The sequence below is a fragment of the Megascapheus bottae genome, chromosome 11, assembly GCF_031878675.1.
Source record: "Megascapheus bottae isolate mThoBot1 chromosome 11, mThoBot2.hap1, whole genome shotgun sequence".
Classification (NCBI taxonomy): Eukaryota; Metazoa; Chordata; class Mammalia; order Rodentia; family Geomyidae; genus Megascapheus; species Megascapheus bottae.
In genome coordinates this window covers 46,568,438-46,584,305 of record NC_143519.1, presented here as the reverse complement: position 1 = coordinate 46,584,305, position 15,868 = coordinate 46,568,438, and the positions used below count along the sequence as shown (strand labels likewise).

The 15,868-nt window shown below is 39.8% G+C and overlaps 1 pseudogene; it reads left to right on the top strand.

Annotated features, from left to right (window-relative positions):
* The first annotated feature begins 14,915 nt into the window (after nt 1-14,915).
* On the top strand, nt 14,916-15,380 carry LOC150057017 (eukaryotic translation initiation factor 1 pseudogene; annotated as a pseudogene).
* The last annotated feature ends 488 nt before the right edge of the window (nt 15,381-15,868 follow it).

Genomic DNA, 15,868 nt, shown 5'->3' with positions numbered 1-15,868 from the left:
CCAGCTGAGCCTGTCAACCCTCCAGAGGAGCAGCAGCAGCTACTTCACTTCTAGTTCCTACATTCAGAGACTTAGACTAGGGTTCTTCAATTAACTGAATAGCCGCAAAACAAAGTCAGCCAACTGGAATTCACAAGATATACAACAAAGCACTGTATATCTGTACTCAAAAGTAAGAACATATAAAGTCACACTTAAACCTTCCTGGAGAAAAAGGAGGCAAGCCCAAGTTCAGAAAGGCAATTATAGCTGAAGAAAAAACAGATATGCCTGAACAAAGTGGCTTAGATTCATTTCTCTTGGCTTCTCCATGCTAAGTATGACTATAAATGCTGGGCAAGAATGCAAGCCAGTCAAATGAAAATTCTGGAAATGTAAAGAGGATAGTGATGGTGGGACCTAGGATTGTGTGAGTACCTCGGTGCCTTAGGTAAGCAAGCCAGGCCTGACATTCCTTGATTCTCAACCTAGCAACAGGCCACATAGATCATTCTTTCCTGAATCAAATGCCAGTGAATCCTGCTGACCACAAAGGGTCATGTGACTGGAGGTTCTGTCCACAAAATGGCACCACTGGGAGATGCCATGGAACCTTTAAATGCTGGGACCTTGTGGGAGGTGCTTAGGTGATTGGGTTTTGTTTTTCAAAGGTAGCTCTCGGATGAGTCCGTAAGTTTTCACTAGAATTGTTATATAAGGAGCAAGCCTTGCCCAACTGTTTCCACTCCTTGTTGTGAGCTGTAATCTGTTGGTCAATGAGATGACTACACTCCCACTATCACTGTTCACCATGAGGCAATATAGCCAAGGGGTGGTTCACACTGATTTTCAGTCTCATTTGCCAAAAGAGTAACGTAAATCAAACCACAGTGAAATGCCACTTATCACAACGGTGAAAAGTATGGATATGTGATTACTACATATCCCAAAGAAAAATGCACTTTGGGGCATTTATCACAAAGAAGAACTGAAAAACCCATATATTGAATATGAGAGAATGAGATAAACCCTACCTTTCATATGCATATGCCAAAGTCCTACATCTTTGTTGCATAAATCACTTTGTGTACTTATTTACGACTGCTTAGCCAGCTAACACATACATAAAGCGGTGTTAAGCAACTCTTTTGTAAAAAGCTTTTTTATTTGTAATAATTCACAACCAGAAACTACTTAGATGTCCTTTAAAACCAGTGGTGGCAAACAAACAAACTATTACTACACACATACCTTGGATTTCTGGGAATTATGCTCAGTGGAAAACAAGTTACTCCTAATGATTACATACTATACCATTATACTTACTAGGTCTTAAAAAGACATCATGAGAATGGAGAACAGATTAGTGCTTTCGAGAGTTAAGAATGGGAAGGAAGAGAGTAGCCATGAAGGTGAATATCAAACAACTTGAACAATCTTGGTGGTGACAGAACTTCAGAAAAATGACTGAAGTTGGCAATAATACGTGGACCCTCACATTGATCAAGTTAAAAGTTAAATCTCTCCCCCTTTTCCCCCTCCCTCTCTCTCTATCCCTCTATCCTCTCTCTCTCTCTCTCTCTCTCTCTCTCTCTCTCTCTCTCTCTCTTCTCTCTCTCTCTCTCTCCCTCTCTCTCTCTCTCTTCTCTTCTCTCTCTCTCTCTCTCTCTCTCTCTCTCTCTCTCCTCTCTCTCTCTCTCTCTCTCACACACACACACACACACACACACGGGTAAAATGGGGAATCTGAAACACTCGCAGGACTATGTGATTGCCAATCACCTGGTTGTGCTATTACACTATAATTTTGCAAGTTACCATTATTTTGGGGAAAGCAGCTAAAGGGCATGAGTGATTTATTTCTTAGAGTTTATGAATCTACAATAATCCCAAAATGAAAAATCTAAATCATGTCTTTGCTGAAGCAGAATGCTTGCAGAATAGATGATAAGGTAGACACAAGGGGAATTTGCTTTTTCAAATAAAGGCATATGTCTTCATTAAAAGTGTTCCTTTTTAGGAGCCAGAAGTTTGGTCTAGTAGTAGAGTGCTTGCTTAGTATTCACAAAGGCCCAGGTTTAATTTCTTAGTACCACATACATAGAGAAAAGCTGGAAATGGTACTGTTGCTCAAGTGGTAGAGCTCTAGCCTTGAGAAAAGTCCAAGGACATTGCTCAGGCCCTGAATTCAAGCCACATACTGGCACCAGTCTCACAACTATAATCCTAACTACTCAGGAGGCAGAGATCTGAGGATTTCTAGGTTCTGAGGATCACAGTTCAAAGCCAGCCAGAGTAGAAAAGTCTGTGAGATTCTTTTTTTCATGTTTTTTTTCATATATTTTTATTGTAATTAATGGAAGGGTTACATTATACCCACCATATAGAAGGTGCATTACTTCACAAACATTAATACCCTTTCTCATGTTTTGGTCCCCATTTCCCCTCCCCCCTCTCACACCCCCTCATCTTGTTTCCCCCCCTCCCTATCCTATTTCAAATAACCAAATAAACTATATACAATATATCAGATATCAAGGTAAAATACTGTAACAATATGAGATAACCAAGGGACAACAAAAGTGATGAGAGATAATATAGTACATTAAGGACAGCAATCACTCATTATATGGCTTTTTGTTTCTATATCTTGGAGGTCCTTTCATTTAGAAGTCTGTGAGATTCTTATCTCCAATTAACCACCACAAAAGAAAATTATATAGAAGTGGATCTATGGCTCAAGTGGTAGAGTGCCAGCCTTCCGCATAAAAGCTAAAGACTATCTCCCAATACCTGATATCAACAAGTCTGAATTATTTTAATTTTAATGTCTTTTTACCACCCATATGACAAGCTTTATGCTGATGGATCATGTGTGTCATCAAAGATGGCACCACACATCATAGCTCATATAAAACTCAAGCACCAAGAATCCAAACTATTGCATGTGATTGTTTTATAAACATGTCTAAAATAAAAATAGGATTGTTCACAGTGATTTCTCTTTTCATTTTATTTGGAGTGGTAGATCTTTCAATGCATTCCAACTGAAAGTTCTAGTACAACTGTCAACTAACACATTAATGAATGCCAAGCTCTAGCTAGTGTGGCACTCAATTGGTACTTCCTAAACTCTATCATTCACTTTCCTCAAAGCACTACTGCCCACAATCTGCAGGGAGAGAGAAAGTCATCATACACTATCACGTGGCATTATAGCCAGAGAGGATCACCAGCTTCCATGACTAGCTCTTGATAGGAAGATGATATGCTATAGCTGAGTCAAAGACAAGTTGTTTGAGCTTCGGTGTTTCTGGCCATATAACTTATTAATTACACACAGAACTCAGCAGAGGCTAGCCAATGTGGTTTATTCACTGTCCCTCAAACCAAAGCAAGCTTCATAGCTGTATAACTATTAAAAGGCCATGTGCTTGGTCTAATGCTTGCTGACATGGTATGGAATCTCAATACTTTTTCAACCAAAGGCTTCACATTTTCATTTTCTATTGGGCCTTACATATTACAGAATTACTTCTGCCTCAAACATAGTGACTCATACCTGTAATCCTAGCTACTCCGAAGACTGAGATCTGAGGTCACAATTCAAAGTAAAGCCATGCAGGAAAGTTCATGAGACTCTCATCTGCAATTAACCACCCAACAGCTGAAAGTGGAGCTCAGGTGGTAGAGCGCTAGCCTTGAGCAAAAAAACTTAGGAGCAGTACCCAGATCTGAGTTCAAGCCCCAGAACCCCCCCACACACAAAAAAACTTCAGTCCAGTCTTATAAAAATGTCTCCCAATACATTGCTATCCACTGAAGTCTTAATATTTAACATCCAGTAAAACTCACAAGTGTTTCTCATCTCAGCCTAATATCTTGTGTCATTTATCACTTATACAGTTACTCTAATAACCACATACTGTATAGAGGCACTACTGACAAAATATTTTTTTTCTTTTATGCGTTCTCACAGCTTTTGTCCTGGATTGGAACTAAGTTTTTGTTTTATTCAACATTTTATTTGTAAATTTTGAATGGGCAGGTAATAGCTACAAATTAATGAGTATCATATTATACTTCAACACATCTTAAGCAGTGATCAAAGTGTGATGACTATATTTCCTTCTCCTGGCTATTACTAGATATTTGACACCCTATCCTTAAGCTCTTCTCCTCTAGATCTTCATTAAAATATGTAACATTATTGTGACCCATAGTCACTGTGGTTCTGCAGAACATGAGAATATATTTATTCTATGATTCAATACCCATTATTCAAACTCCCTTTACTCTCCCTCTAACATCCATCCTTCTTAGCCTATAGTAATCACTATTATGTTATACATGTAGATCAACGTTTTTTAATTTCCACAAATGAGAGGAAGCATACAGTATGTCTATTTCACTTAATACTCTCTAAGTGCATTCATTTTGCTGTAAATGAAAAGTTTTTGTTGTTCTTGATGCTGAGTAATACTCCATTGTGTATCTACACTACATTTTCGTATCTACTGACCCAGTGGAAAGCACCTAGGTTGATGAGAACCTAGTCCAGCTGTTCATCCAAATGATCCAGCTGTTCTACTTGTGGGTATACATCCAAAGACAATGGAATCAACATACCAAAAAGCCAATGTGTTGGGTTTTAATTCATTTAAATTTGAATTTTTACCTGGGCTTATGGTTACTATAATGGGAGGTAGAGACCTGCTGCTTCTCTGTAGCTTCTTTGGGGCCTGGTGCAGGCAGCAACACCAGGAACAGCTCTGGGCTTCGTTAGTTTTCCCAAGAACTTACCTTCACCTTCATGGACCTATAGGAGATCAACCAAATTTTCAGGCTACATGTTTTCAGTAAGTTTTAAACTCTCCTCACTGCTTACAGTGCCCTTGTAAGTAGGCACTGTTCATTTATATCATTGAACGTAAAAGAATGAATGTAATTCTCACAGCTGCCTGATTTAACTTTGAGGAGTTATGTGATTCCATAGTCAAGCTATTTATTTTCTTTGGACTATAGAATATTTCAAAATACCTTCCTATATCCTAAAACTCTAACAGAAGCACAACTTATAAAAAACAACTTTTAGAAAACCAATCAACTCTTGGAAAGACTGCCACTATGCCAAGACAGAACAATCAAAGGTTAGGATGATGTGCTTTTTAGGAGAGCAGCTGCGTCTCAGGATCCTGTGACAAAGCTGTATTCTCCTAGATCTACTCTACCTAAGAGCTGGGGGCAGGAAAGCATAACTAGAACCACCCCCACATGTGAGTGAGAGTTTTGCCTTCCTCCCTGATTTTCTAAACATAACTTGGCATCCTCCAGATTGGATCTCAGCCACTGTGGATGGATGATATCAGGAGAGCTGTAACTGACAGATGGATTTTAAGCTCTTTGAAATGCTTTCATATGTCTCTCAATCCTTTTTTTTATTTTAAACATGTCATCCAAGGTGTTTTTCTAATTGCCATGTTACGGTGGCTCCCAAATTTGATATTAACCATAAATTAACCAGTTAAGTTATATTACTATGCCTCGAATGTTTAATTTAAGCCTTAAGTTAGATAAATAACAATATACTATAAATTCTTTTAAAGCTAGAAGGAAAGATTTTAAATGCTCTGAAGAAATAAATGTTTGAATATATATCTGCCCATTCTGATTTGAATATTAAACCATGTGACACCACAATATACATGTATATGAACTAGTTCAATGATATTCAGCTTCCTTCACACTCTCTTGCCCCCTCCCCTCCCACTGGTAACCCCTTCTACCATCAATGTAGGCTGTTTCATTGCCCTGTGAGTCATTTTTTCCAGTACATGTTAATTATTGTCAGAAGGGTTTCACCATGGCTCTTCATGCACGCAAATATTATGATGTAGCAATGGAATTCTATGCTGCTGTCAGAAAGAATGACATTGCCCCATTTGTTAGGAAATTGAAAGACTTAGAAAAAATCATAGTAAAGTAAAGTAAGCCAGACCCAAAGGAACATAGGCTCAATAGTTTCCCTCATTTGTCATAATCAGTAGAAACCTTGGGCTCTCCTAGCAGAGATTTGCAATAGAGCAAAACCTACATACATAAGGCCATATAGTATGATGCTAAATGAAAGGACCTCTAGGATATAAAAACCAAAGCCATATAATAAGTGATTGTTGTCCTTAATGTACTATGTTATCTCTCATCTCTTTTGCTGTCCCTTGGTTATCTCATATTGTTACAGTATCTCACTTTGTTATCTGATATACTGGATAAATGCGGATTTGGTTATTTGAAATTGGATAGGGAAGGGGGGAAAACAAGATGAGGGGAGGGGGTGGGGGGAAGAGAAATGGGGACCAAGACATGAGAAAGGGTATCAATGTATGTGAAGTAATGCACCTTCTATCTGGTGAATATAATGTAACCCTTCTATTAATTACAATAAAAATATATGAAAAAAAATATTATGACATAGCAAATTGACTTCACTGCTGCTGTTTCTTTTTCCCAGTCTTTCTTAATACTTACTGTTCAATAGCTTTACTGAGTTCTTTAATACTATATTCAGATTTGCTGTATGCATCAGGTATAAAATCTTAAAGCACTAGCCAGATATGCAAATGATCCTGAGCCTACTAGAGTCCTATGCTATAATGATTTTTATTGGTTCTTAGGCAAAAGATGCCCTCAATTATAATTTGTTGGACAAATGGATTCTCGTTTTCACTTCAACCTGCCTCTAACAGACATTTATGTTAAAATTGAGTTGCATAATACAGCCTTTGTAAAGCAGGATAAAGCTATTCTATGTAGCAAACACATGACCACATGGCTGTTAGCTATACTTTTACATGTTTTGCTCATGAGGGACTGTGTTAGTCAGTTTGGGCCTGCCATAATGAACTACTCTGAACTGTAAAACTTTAGATTCTCAGCTTCAAAGGCTACAAGATTTTAATATGGTACCAGTCTGGTGTGGTAGTGGTGAGGCGTGCCCTGGCTTGCAAAGGGTTGCCTTCTTGCTGTGTTCTCTCAAGGTAGAGAAATTGAGCTCCATTTAATCTTCCATATCTCATAAAAAACACTAATCCCATGGGCAGGAGGGCTACTGTCATGACCTCATCTAAACCTAATTATTTCCCTCAGGTCCCATTTTTAACACCATCATATTGATGGTGTTGAGGCTTCAATATAGGCATTTGACATGGAGAAGAGGGGGAGATAATGACATGGTAGGGATGAAGAGCAAAGTTAAATGGCAAGATGTGGCCTGGCAGACCTTGAAGAGTCCAACAATATCACTCCCCATAACAAACCTGAGAAGGTGGTTTTCTAACTACTAAAACCCAAAAATGCAATTTACTTGCCATACATATAAAATGTCTTTAAGCAAAGGCAAAATAATGTCTATATGGTTCCTAGATTGTCTTTGAGTCATAAAAATCTCCAAATGTGCACATGGTAGATACTAAGCATCTCAATTCAATGATAGAAATAATTATAATCATGTTCTATTCAGATGGAAAATCTGTTTAACCTGTCTTCTCACTCAGCCAGCTGTAGCTTTAAAACCCATGTAAACGGATGGGAGCTCCATATTCAGAGGGTTTTTTTTTCCTGGTGTTTTAGAAATCTAAACTCCTCCAAGGAAAAATAACAAACTCACTGTCTTGGGAAAGCCTTGTGTTTCATGGGCCATTTCTGTCCCTGTTTCACAATTAAGTTTCAGAATTAAGCACTATTAAACCTCTCAGTAATTACCGGACCAAGCCAAAGCCATTTAGAAACATCCATAATGAACCTGTAATATAGCCATACCTGGTAACTCCAACAAACAGCTAGCCACAAATTGATTTAGTTGACTGACATCTCTGGCACATGGCAAGACATTGTCACTCTTACTGCTCCCATGGTCCTTTCTAGATGCTGTCTGCCTTTTGCTGTTGTCAATATGCAACTAGAAAGAATTCCTACAGCAATGCTCAAAGCTCCAGGTGCCAGAACTAGTATCCTTCCCACTTCCTTTATTCTTTTTTTTTCTTTTTTTTTTTTTGCCAGTCCTGGGCTTGAGCTCAGGGCCTGAGCTCTGTCCTTGGACTCTCTCAAGGCTAGAGCTCTACCACTTGAGCCTCAGCACCACTTCTGGCTTTTTTCTATGTATGTGGTACCGTGGAGTCGAACCCGGGTCTTTGTGCATGCTAGGCAAGCACTTTAACCACTAAGCCAAACTCCAGGCCCGTCCTTTATTCTTTATCTCTCTGCAAATATCTATCTGACTGATGACTGGTCAACAGTTTCTCAAACTAGTTTATCTAGTTAGTCCTTGTCGCTGACTCAGCACAGACACACAGTGGCTACAAAGTCTTCAGTAGCTCTCAATTGCCTAAAGAATCAAGTCTAAACTCCCCACCTGATATCCAAGACTTTCTTTGATCCATCATCAAGGTTATTCCTCTCTAGACCCATAGATCACACTAGGCTGTGATGACAGATATCCTGCCTTCAAATTCTGTTTCCTCCCCCAAGAATATTCATCCTCCCTCTCTAAACCACTTCACACAGACCACTCCACACCTCCAAATACCTAAGTTCCACAGACTAAAAAAATGTGATTTGCACCAGGAAACTTTCTTTTCTCTAGATGTAAGGCTCACTTCCTATGGGGTGAACTGTCTACCTCAATGTTCCTCTTTGTCATTCATCACTGTCTACCTTATCTCTCATCCTGCACTTAAGATCCACTGCAGGCTGATAAACTCTAATTCTTGTGTGTACAATGTCTTTTACCTCATAGGGTCTTACAGAAATGAGAGGAAAAAACAGAGGAGGGCAAGTAGGAAGGGAAGAGAAGATTCCAAGACAATCTCCAAACCCATCAAACCTCTCATCCAGTGGCAAGAGATGATTCTAAATACACTATCAAGCAAATTAACTAAAGAACAGATAGATATTAATCTCCATTCTAAAGCATAAATTCATTACTAATTTGGGCAAATATTAGCAAACATTTTATTACAAAATATACTAGTTTGGAATTAAGATACTTTTAGAGTAGACTGTTCTGAAAAGATAACTTTTGCCATGCCTCTATGCCCTTGAATTTGCCATTAGCCTTGCCCCAAGGCCTGTTCATTTCCTCTCTGCCTAGCATGTTTAGTAAGATCTCAAGAAAACTCAAGCAAAAGTTGCCTCTTGAAGCTTCCTCAGCACTAACCCTTCCTATGTAGTTTGCTCAGTCAATGCATGTTTCTTGAATTCTCCACTCCAGGCACTCTTTTGATACTGGCATGTGGACATCAATAAGCCCACCTGTCCTACGATGCTGTGAACAGGGCTGGTCTCTCCTAAGCTCATGTTCAATTTTTCCTATCTTTTCAATAATCAGTTCTTCTTAATAATCATTGTGGTGGTATCAGAAAAGGTAGTGTCTTTAAAAGGTGATTGGGTTATCAAAAGGAATTACTACACCACTCTCAGGAAGGGATCAGTTACTAAGAGAGCGAACAGCTATGCAGAGAATCTGCCCCTTGTGTCTTCGCTCTTCTGTATCATATCCACTGCTTTTTTGACTTCTGCAATATCAGGGCAAAAGAATTTCAGCTGATGCAGCCCCTAGAGTAATGACCCAAATTAGACTTGTTTTCTTGTATCAATTACTTGTTTCTGTCAGATAAAAAAAATCCAAATAAATGGAAACACCTTCCCTTAAGAAGTTTGAAGAGTAAGCCAGATATTGTTGCTCACGCCTGTAATCCTAGCTACTCAGGAGGCTGAGATCTGAGGATCATGGTTCAAAGCCAGCCCAGGCAATACAAACCTGTGAGACTCTTAACTCCCATAATCACTAGGAAACAGAAGTGGAGGATGGCTCAAGGATAGGGCGGTAGCCTTGAGTTGAAGAACTCAGAGACAGCACCCAGGCCAGAGTTCAAGCCCCATGACCAAAAAAAAAAAAAAAAAGTTTTAAGAGTATGGGCCAGATTTACCCAACTGTCCAGAAACAAGGACATACTAAATCCACTAGCACAATGATGTTCATTGCAGCACTATTTACCATAGAAAAGATATGGAACCAACCCAGATGTCCCTCAGTTGATGAGTGGATCAACAACATATGGTATGTATACACAATGGATGTCTATGCAGCTGTCAGAAAGAATGACATCTCCCCATTTGTTAGGAAATGGAAAGACTTAGAAAAAATCATATTAAGTGAAGTAAGCCAGACTCAAAGGAACATAGGCTCAATGGTTTCCCTCATTTGTCATAATCAGTAGAAACCTTGGGCTCTCCTAGCAGAGATTTGCAATAGAGCAAAACCTAGATACATAAGGCCATACAGTATGACGCTAAATGAAAGGACCTCTAGGATATAAAAACCAAAGCCATATAATAAATGATTGTTGTCCTTAATGTACTATGTTATCTCTCATCTCTTTTGCTGTCCCTTGGTTATCTCATATTGTTACAGTATCTCACTTTGTTATCTGATATATTGGAAATATTTGTATTTGGTTATTTGAAATTGGATAGGGAAGGGGGGAAAACAAGATGAGGGGTGGGGGTGGGGGGAGGGAAATGGGGACAAAGACATGAGAAAAGTTACCAATGTACGTGAATTAATGCACCTTCTATCTGGCAAATATAATGTAACCCTTCTACTAATTACAATAAAAATATATGAAAAAGAAGAGTATGGTCCAGGCACTGGTGGCTCATACCTATAATCCTAGCTACTCAGAAGATTGAGATCTGAGGATCACAGTTCAATGCTAGTTTGGCAGTAAAATCCCTGAGATGCTTATTTCCAACTAACCACCAAAAGAAGTCAGAAATAGAGCTGTGGCTCAAGTCATAAAGGGCTAGCCTTGGGCAAAGAAACTTGGGGGGAATGGGAGTTTGGCCTAGTGGTAGGGTGCTTGCTTAGCATGCACGAAGACCTGGGTTCAATTCCTTAGTAGCATATACGCAGAAAAATCCAGAAGTAGTGCTGTGGCTCAAGTGGTAGAGCTCTAGTCTTGAGAAAACCCAAGGACAGTGTTGAGGCCCTGAGCTTAAGACCAGAACTAGCAGGAAAAAAAAAAAGATTAAAAGAGAATACGACAGGGCAATTACCGGTAGCTCACACCTGTGATCCCTAGCTATTCAGAAGACTAAGATCTAATGATCACAGTTCAAAGCCTGTCCAGGCAGGAAAGTCTGTGAGGTTATATTTCCAATTACTACCCCAAATCCAAAAGTTTAGCTATCTCTCAAGTGGTAGAGTATCACCCTTGAGTACCAAAGCTTAAGGCCAGCATCCTGGCCCTGAGTTCAAGCCCCAGTACTGGCACATACATTAAAAAGAGAATACAACAAAAGGCAATCTCACTTGCTTCCAGCTCCATCACACTAATCTTCCCAAGATGTCTTAAGTCTGCAGTTCTAGGTCTTAATGGGAGTAATGGCTGTGGCCACTCTCCACCTGCATCTTCATCATCTGAAAAGACACTAAGCACAGGTAGGCCCGGGTGCTCCTAAAGTCTATGAACATCCAGCTTCTCCTTCTAATTCCCTTCTATGAACCAGTCAGGCTGGGGCTGATACAGTGGGAAAAGCCAATACTGCCAAGGGTATAAGAGAAAAGACTGTGAGAGACAAGACATCTGTCTTCAACTATGTAAAAAGTTGTAATGGAGAAGAGAGACTAAGGTTAGTGCCAGGGATGTCAAAGGGTAAAATGACTCGAGGGAGACAGCAGAGCTCCGTGAAGGCAGCTATTCTAAGAGTCACAGCTGGCTAAAATGGATGGAGATCTCTGATGGTTTTAACCCATGGTAATGTAGGAAAATGTCAATTATTTTTTAAAAAATCATGAGACCCATACCAGTATCAGTGCATATCACAGGAAAATAGAGGCTCTCAGTAATACAATGCATCCAATTTAAAAGCAACCTTTTCATGCAATTAATAATAATAGCTACCATTATCAGAGCACTTACTATGTGGTAGGTATGATGTAACACTTTAATGTTGCTCTTCTTTTCTATGTAATCCTCATTAAAAAAAAAAAACTGTGAGATGGTAATCAGTGAGATGGATTTCAAGTTCAAGACAAGCCTGGGCAAATGGCCTGTAATCCTACTATTCAGAAAGCTGAGAACCAAAGATCCAGATTCAAAGCCAATATGGGCAGACAAATCTGAGAAACTCTTATCTCCAATTAACCAACAAAAAAGACAGAAGTGACCCAAGTGCTACAAGATATAACACCATCCATGAGTAAAAAAGCTAAGGGAGAAGCCAGGCACTGATGGCTCACACCTGAAAAATCCTAGCTACTCAAGAGGTTGAGATCTGAGGATCGCAGTTTAAAGCCAGCCTGGGCATGGAAGTCAATGAGACTCTTATCTCCAAGTAACTTCCAGAAAACTGGAAGTAGCGCTGTGGCTCAAGTGGTAAAGAGCTATCCTTGAGCTAAAAAGCTCAGGGACAGCGCCCAGGCTGAGTTCAAGCCCCACGACTGAAAAAAACGGCGGAGGAGGGGGGACCTGAATTCAGGTCCCAGTACTACACCTGAACACACACACACACACACACACACACACACACACACACACCCCTTATAAGACATTCTATTACTATCCTATTGTTCCTGGGGAAACAGACAAAGAAAGATGGGGTATTTCACTGAAATTACTACATTGCTCAGAACTTTTCCTCTACTTCCTTCCTTTGGAGCAAAACAGTAGAATGCTGGTGTTGGCAAATGAGTCTAAGGCTCTAATTATTAGGGAACCCTGAATCCTGTATTCTCATTTTAACCTCACCCCCACACTATGGTGCAATACTCAAAGAGGTAGCTACTGACACACTCTAGAATATGTGCTATTCTTTGGGGCTCTCATCCTTATTGATACTCGTTATTATAAAATCACTTTAAAAATTGTAGCACCTCAGAATTTAATGTTTTTCAATGTCTTTTACTCCCCCTCCTCTAAGATGAAAACAAAAGCATGCTTTCTTTTATGCACGGCAAAAAACACTGTTCTCTTTAATATGCATGTTGCAATTAATACATATACAAGGGAGTATATGGAACCCTTAGAAAAAGACATGCACAATTGAGCTTCATTAGTAGTTCAGAAACCAGCCCTTCCACAGGCACAGTCATTACCTAATAACTAGGCAGGCTACCCAAAGCTGTGAGAATTGCTGTGAGTAGAAAGCTGCCCTTCACCGGGGTAATGAATACATACCTGCCAACCTGACACAGGCAAGGCAGAGAGAATGCTGCTATGGAAATGAGTTGAATGACTCTAGGGCTAAGCAATGCATGTCTTATTCAATCATCTTGGCAAGTCAACAGAACCTCTAAATAGCTCTGATTTTGTTTCCATTTGAAGAGATTGTCACCAGCACAAGAGTCAAGCTTTTCCTGCTGAAGCCAGCCCCACACAGACCCGCCCAGACCCATACAGCCCCACGCAGCCACACACAGACCTACACAGCCATACACAGCCCCACACAACTCCATACAGGCCCACACAGCCCCACACAGCCTCCACAGCACCACACAGACCCACACAGATCCACACAGACCCACACAGATCCAGAAGCATATGAAGAACTACACCTCCCACCAGGAAGCCCAGAACAAGTGAACAGTACGCCTGACACCATCATCTCACAAGGCATTAAGAAGAAAATTAAAACAAATGAATGCTGAGAACACCTTCAGCAAATGCTAATTACTTCCTTCTAGTAGATTCCTGGTTGTTAGACTTCAGTATCAATTATAATTTGGAAAGGAAGTGGAAGGAGGAGGTTTTATCATACAGTTTTATCTCTTTTTCTTCAGTCCTTCCCAATTCATTCCCTTTCCCTTGATTATCAATAATATAATTTCACATATAAAATAAAAACTCAAAGGCTGATTGTACTATCTCAAGGAACCACTTCTCCCTCAAAATAGCTCTTTTCAAGATTTTACAAAATCCTGTAAATATCTCCAGCACAATAATGATGGATGGTATTCCTTAATGACAATGATAAGAGGAAAACCCAATAGATATGTTTTTTACATCTGATATATTCTCATTCTCTATTCAATATCCCTCTTTCTATACTTTTAACTTTCATCACTATACTTTTAAGCTTTTCATCACTGTTTCTATATCTATTTTTATTTGGCTTATAAAACATTAAGTAAAACTCTTTGATCTCAAATATCATGAAAGATACTAGTGATAAATACAAAAAAAATTTAATCTATTAAGAACCCATACAAAACTGGGTGCCAATGGTTCATACCTATAATCCAACTATGCAGATCTGAGACTATGGTTTGAAGTGAATTTGGGCAAGAACGTCCATGAGGCTCTTATCTCCAATTACCCTCCAAAAATCTGAAAATGGAGGTGTTGCTAAAGCACTAGCCTTAAGGGAGAAAAAAAAGGTTAGAGGACAGATCCCAGGCCCTGAGTTTAAGCCCCAACTAGTACTGGCAGGCATATGCACATACACAGACAGACAGACAGACACACACACACACACACACACACACGCACACACACACGTTCATACTCACACACACATGAATACACAGAATGCAGATATATGTACAAAGATCAATAATACAAACCAACAATGCAAAGGGAGAGACACAATGTGTTATGGGGTCCCAATATTCATTCATGCTGTCAAGTAAGACAGGGATAAACAAGTAAGAGTTCGGGGAATAGTAGCAGCAGAGCTGTTCTTTGAAAAGTTCAAGAGGCTGGAAAAGACATTTGGGTCAGAAGATATCACAAAGAAAAGTAGAGCCCAGCCCAGTCACTGAACTGCAGCCGAGGACTTCAGCTGCCTTCCTCTTGAGACCCCTCGCTTCCCAACGCTCCTGCCCTGCCCCGCCCTGCCCGCCTTCTCCCACAGCCGCCTTCAGCAGGCCATTTCCACCAAGGAAAAGGAATCGTATCATATGTCCACTATCCAGAACCCGCACTCTTTCGACCCCTTTGCTGATGCAAGTAAGGGTGATGACCTGCTTCCTCTGGCACTGAGGACTATATCCACATAAGAATTCAACAGAGAAACGGCAGGAAGACCTTAACTACTGTCCAAGGGATCACTGATGATTACGATAAAAAGAAACTAGTGAAGGCGTTTAAGAAGAAATTTGCCTGCAATGGTATTGCAATTGAGCATTCAGAATATGGAGAAATAATTCAGCTACAGGGTGACCAGCACAAGAACATATGCCAGTTCCTGGTACAGATTGAACTGGCTAAGGACAATCAGCTGAAGGTTCATGGGTTTTAAGTGCTTGTGGCTCACTGAAGCTTAAGTCAGGATTTCCTTGCAATGAGTAGAATTTCCCTTCTGTCCCTTGTCACAAGTTTAAAAACCTCATAGCTTGTATAGTGTAACCATTTGGGGTCTGCTAGTGTCTCCTTCATGCAATAAACTGAAAAGAGCCAAAAAAGAAAAAAGAAAAGTAGAGCCCAAACTGCATTAAACAGCAGATCTTCTGTATTGCAAAGGATATAGCTAGCAAATTAAATAGAAAGTCCACCGAGTTGGAGAAGATCCTCACTAACTATACAACAGACAAAGGCATCATATCTAAAATACAGTTACAGCTAAAAAAAATTGAATCTCCCCAAAACACATCTTCAAAGAACATCCCATTAAAAGATGGGCCAAAGACTTGGAGAGACACTTCAGAGGAAATAAGAATGGCCTATAGACACATGAAGAAAAGCTCAACATCTCTGGCAATAAAAGGAATGCAAATCAAAACTCTAAGATTCCACCTCATTCCAGTTAGAATGGCCAGGATCAATAAATCTAATAACAACAGATGCTAGCAAGGATGTGGCCAGGAGGGATCACTACTACACTGTTGGTG